The following is a 6,000-nucleotide window of genomic DNA, read 5'->3' as shown; positions in this document are numbered from 1 at the left end:
CTTTATTTTGACATCCATTTGCATGATAAATTTTCTCCATCCCGTCACTTTTGATCTACAAGTGTCTTTAGGTCTAAAATGACTTTCTTTTAGACGGCATATAAATGGGTCTTTTTCCCCCCATTCTGTCACCTTGTGCCTTTTGATTAGTCTATTTACATTCAAAGTAATTATGGATAGATACAGACTTGTTACTTTGTTACTTGTTTGGTGGTCATTTCTGAATATTTTCCTCTGATCCTTTCTTTCTCCTTTGCTGATTTTCTTTAGTGATGTGTTTGGGTTTCTTTCTCTTTATTCTTCGCATGTTTATTAGTGGTTTTTGATATATGGTTACCATTAGGTTTGTATCATAAGATCATCTGCATATAGCAGTCCATGTTAAGTTGCTTAAATTTGAACCCATTCTTTACTTCTCTCCTCACCACGTTTTAGGTCTATTATGTTGTCATATTTCACATTTTTTAATTTTGTGAGTTGCTTGATTTTTTTTTTTTTACAGAAATAATTCATTTTTACTGCTTTTGTGTTTCCTACCCACAAGCTATTATTTATAGTCTCCTTTCCACTCAGAGTCCCCTTCAGTACTTCTTGAAGGGCTGGTTTAGTGGTCATGAACTCCTTTCGTTTTTGTTTGCTGAAACTCTTAATCTCCTTCCATTCTGGATGATAGCCTTGCTGGATAGAGTATTCTTGGCTACAGATGTTTCCCATTCAGCACTCTGAGTACATCCTGCCACTCCCTCTGGTTTCAAAAGTTTCTGCTGGAGAATTCCTCTTTACCCTTAGGAGGTTTTCTTTTTATGTTACTGTCTTACTTGGCTTGCTGCTGTAAAAATTTTTCCTTTATCACTATATTTTGTCAGTTTTTTTTGAAGTTTATTTCCTTGGCGAGAGAGAGAGGGAGAACTGCGCATGCATGAGTGTGAGTGGGGGAGGTGGGGGGGGCAGAGAACCCCAAGCAGGCTCCACACTGTCAGCACAGAACTGGATGCAGGGCTTGAACTCATCAACTGTGAGATCATGACCTGAGCCGAAATCCAGAGTTGGATGCTTAACCAAGTGAACCACCCAGGTGCCCCCTATTTTGTTAATTATAGTAGGTCTTAGTGTAGATCTGCTTTTCTTGATTTTGTTGGGGGTTCTCTGTGTCTCCTGGATTGGTATTTCTGTTTCTTTCCCCAGATTAGAGAAGTTTTCAGCTATTCTTTCTTCCCATAAATTTTCAGCCCCCTTTCTCTTCTTCTTTTAGGATGCCTATAATGTGAATGTTAATACATTTGAGGGAGTTACTGAGTTCCCTAAGTCTGTTGTTATTTTGCATAATTTTTATTCTTTTTTGTTTGATTCCATTCCTCGGTCTTCTAGGTCATTAACTCATTGCTCTGATTTTCCCAGCCTGCTGTTCACTGCTTCAGATGTGTTTCTAATTTTCATCTCTGATTGGTTCTTTTTCTTTCTTCTCTTCCTCCTCCTCCTCCTTTCTATATCTTTGGTTCTTATTTTTGTGTTAAGGGTCTCATTGATGGTCTCGTTACACTCTTTGCTCAAGTCCATTGAGTATCCTTATGATCACTGCTTTAAATACTCCATCAGGCATCTTACTGTATCTGTTTTACTTAGATCTCTGGCTGTGGCCTCATCCTGTTTTTTCACTTGTGATAAATTTCTCTGTCTTCTCATTTTGTCTAAGTCCCTGTGCCTGTTTGTGTATGTTAGGTAAGTTACCAACAGCTCCTGGTTCTTGAGGGTAATGGGTTTATGAAGAATTGGTCCCATAGTGCACTCCCAGGCCCTGGGGCTTCCAAGAGTGTCTGCAATATGTGCTGAATGTGCTCTGCTTCTTGTCTTGCTTGCTTTATCTTTCAGGCCAGTTGACTGCAGAGGCTCTAGTTGCCTGTTGTAGTCAGTGTTTTGTCACTGGCTTAAATGTGGCAAGGTGTAACTTGGTGTGCTCTGGTCTGCTTGTGAAATGAGACCTGTTACTACTGCCAGTGGAACCGAGGCTCTGCAAAACTTCCAGGTCAGGAGATGTGGTGTGAGCAGGGATTTGGGCTGGTCTTCTAGGGAAGGGGGCCTACTGTGCTGGTACTTAGGCAAACATGACTGGGAAGGATGGTTCCACTGGTGCATGGGGAGGGGTGGGGCTTTGTGTAAGCAAGTTAGATAGCAAGTGTAGGCGCTGTACTGGTTCCTGTGGGTAGCCCTGTGCTTACGCTGGGGCAGGGGGGTGGTGGTGGGGGGGGAATGGTGCCTGCCAGTTCCTTTGTTGCTAGAGTTTTCTCTCCGTCAATACTTCCTCTGGGACATGTTCCAGGATGAGTGAATAACCTCCTCACTGTGTACCCCAGGTGCTCTTCCCATCACTGTTTTCAAGCTGTGTGTCCATGGACTGTTTGCCTGCATTCTAAGAGGAGTTCATTATATCCATTCTCTATCCAAGCCAAGCCCACTTACCTTTAGAACTCTATACTTTAGAGGCGCCTGGGTGGCTCAGTCGGTTAAGGGTCTGATGTTGTGCTCAGGTCATGATCTCGCAGTTCGTAGGTTCAAGCCCTGTGTCGAGCTCTGTGCTGACAGCTTGCTTAGAGCCTGGAGCCTACTTCGGATTTTGTGTGTGTGTGTGTGTGTCTGTCTGTCTCTCTCTCTCTCTCTCTCTCTCTCTCTCCCTGCCCCTTCCCCACTTGTGCTTTCTTTCTCGAAAATAAATAAATAAATACTGGGGAAAAACTTAAAAAAAAACCAAAAACAAAACTCTACACTTCAAACCCAGCTCATTGGCAGAAGTCACAAAATTTAGTCCCTCTGGCTTTCCAAGCCAATTGCTATGGGGGTATATTTTCCCCCTGCACACCAGGGACATCTTTTTAAACCAAGATTGGAAACTCAGAACTTATGAAATGCAACACATTTGGTGATATGAAATCCTAACACATTTTCACTATAAAATATAAAAACAAATATATTTAGAAAGTTACTTGCAATTCAAGTGATAAAGGAATATATAAAGAACTCTTACAAATTGACATTAAATCTGATTAATCAAATAATAAAGGAGCAAATAGAAATGATCATCAACATGGAAAGTTGTTAAAATTTACCAGTAGTCCCTAGTCAGCAGAAAAATTCAAAATAAAGTGATAATGAGGCCAGGTAAAATTAAAAAGGCATCCTCTTGGCTGCTGGTGGGGATGTGGAGAAAAGTAGCAACATAACTTGATATAGCCTTTTGGGAAAGCAATATAGCAACATAAATTATTAAAATTTGTCACACAATGCACATATATGCCAGTATGCATCACATGCATGGATACACCCTTAGATTTCAATTCCACTCTTGGAATTCTGTCTTGGAATAAACTGCTAATGTGTAAGATGATAGAGAATGTTTTGTGGCATTGCTTACAGAGACCATAGGAAACAAAAGTAGTCAAGGTATGACTGAAATAAGCCACATGTGACAGACCGTCTACAGCCATGAAGTAGAAGCAGTATAGCTGTGTGGCAGATGTCTGGGAGGAAATTTTAGAAGGCGCTGAGTGTGAAAATGAAATTGCAGAAAGGTGTATAAATGGATTCTATTTTACAAACAGTGATGAAACTTCTGTATATGTATTCATATGATTATATGATGGAGAAAATTAAAGAGGAATGCATATTAAGGGAGGGGAGAGTAGGAAGCAAAAGGAGAGACCACTAAAACCTTACCGAATGGTCTGTATGATATCACCACAACTAATCCTTTGTAGAAAACGTACAGAGTTCCTATATGTTATATTTAAATTGTTTATAAAGTTTATATGCATGATAATTTCTAAAAACTGGACTTGAAAACAGACCTACAGAGTGTTTTCTTGTGCATATCCTCTTTTAGATCATAGATGTTCTTTGAGGTAGTAACCACACCCTGCAGTGCTGGGCTCAGCCACTTTGTTCACACTTGTCCTTTGACCAAATACAAAGTCTATTAGGAGAGACTGTCAGGCGCCCCACAGTTCATGTTAGAAACTTTTGTTTGTGATGCTTTCTTTGACTCATCAAGTGAGGTTATGTGCTTTTTTGGCATTGTTTTTGTGACTCAGATAAAGTTTTCCATATTGCACTTTACATGTTTGTTGTTAGGCCATTAGCACCCAAGGGTGTCTTAGAAGCTCATATTTATGACATTTACTTGCAGTAAAGTTTATCAACAAGAGCTAGATGGTTGCAAACAAAGAATTGAAGATTTATGGGTAATGTATGCAATCATTGGCTTTAGGGTCCAATTGTTTCCATGTTTTATTTTACTTACATGATACCTGAGAAAATTGATTAACTTTAGTAGTGGGATTAGTTAATAGCTTTTAAAAATAGTTTCTCAGGTGGACTCAGGTGGCTCAGTCCAGCGTCCAACTTTGGCTCAGGTCGTGATCTCATGGTTTGTGAGTTCGAGCCCTGCATTAGGCTCACTGCTGCTGTCGACGCAGTGCCCACTTCGGATCCTCTGTCCCCCTCTCTCTATGCCCTTCCCCTGCTTATGTGCGCACTCTCGCGCGCGCTCGCTCTCTCTCTCTCTCTCTCTCTCAAAAATAAATATTAAAAAAAGTTTCTCTTGTAATTTCAAGATGTACTTTAGTTATATTAACATAGGAGCTTAAAAAGAATTATAGAAGTTTATTTCCAAGCTGAATAAAAATGTGACAGCTGCTTGTTATTATCATAAATAGAAAAAGCCCCTCAAATTTGCAAGAAACATTAAAACTACATTAGGACCTCAGAATAGATGGATATTATGTCTTCATTTTTTTGTTGCTGGACTGAATATAAATGCTGAAAGCACATTTCAGTCTGATGTGCCTGAGCCCTATCTGGTATATAATTTAATTTGGCACATATGTGATGCAGAAATGTGCTTGGTACTTGAGTTATGGGAGAGTGAACATAGAAATTCAACAGTCTCAAATTCAGAAAACAATCATTACTGACATGATCACTGCAAGTCAAACATGTCCTTATACAGTATTATCTAGAGAAAGTTTATTTCCAGGTCTACTCAAGTACAAATTAACCTGACTGTGCAGGGTAGTACTTTGGGGGGACTTCTATATGTAAAAAATTGAGGTTATACCCCTGTGATTATGACTTGTGCTTTATTACAGATTTTAAAATACATTGCAAAAAACTAATGTTTATAGAAGCCTTGAAGTTTTGTTGCTGAACTTTGGAGCTTCATTGAACATGGTTTGATTAGTACTACAGTGTGGTATGTGGAAGAAATGTCACGAGAAACTGCATTTTTGGGTTTGGAGAATTTTATTTTTCAGGTGTATTATGGTATACTAAAACAGTTTATGCTGATAAAAACGGTTTTCTGGTTTCTTTAAGACCTGGCTTGTTCGACAGTGACAGTATTTCCACAGTGTAAATATCTTCATTTCAAAAGAACACATACACAAGAAGATTTTGGGATAATAATATACGTTAAGAAACAAATGAGGATGAAAAAAGACTGAGCTAACATTTTAATTAAACATAAATACATCATGTAAACAAAATAAAGTAGTTGTCATTTTTCTGAGCTCAGATTTTCTAAAAAAAAAAAAAAAAATCTGTAAAATCCTTTGTAGTGATGTAAACATATTGTTTTTACTTACTACACCAAGAGGTATGATGTGCAATGCAGTTAAAAGAAAATTTTTTTTCTTAATGTTTATTTTTGAAGGAGGGAGGGAGGGAGGGAGGGAGGCAAAGAATCGGAAGCAGGCTCCAGGCTCTGAGCTGTCAGCACGGAGCCCAATGCGGGGCTCCATCTCATGAACCGTGAGATCATGACCTGAGATGAAGTGGGACGCTTAACTGATTGAGGCATGCAGGTGCCCCATGCAATGCAGTTTTTTTAATTGCGAAAAATTAACACCATTCAGTTACACAAGCTTTCATTTTTCCAGAAGATTCTTATCTGGAGTATGGTAACCTCCCTCATCAGGCCCTGTGACATGTTTACAGAAACCCAGATTCCGG

Source organism: Lynx canadensis, chromosome E3 (assembly GCF_007474595.2).
Source record: "Lynx canadensis isolate LIC74 chromosome E3, mLynCan4.pri.v2, whole genome shotgun sequence".
In the NCBI taxonomy this organism is placed as follows: Eukaryota; Metazoa; Chordata; class Mammalia; order Carnivora; family Felidae; genus Lynx; species Lynx canadensis.
The sequence above is the reverse complement of the archived record's forward strand: the minus strand, read 5'-3'. Positions refer to the sequence as shown.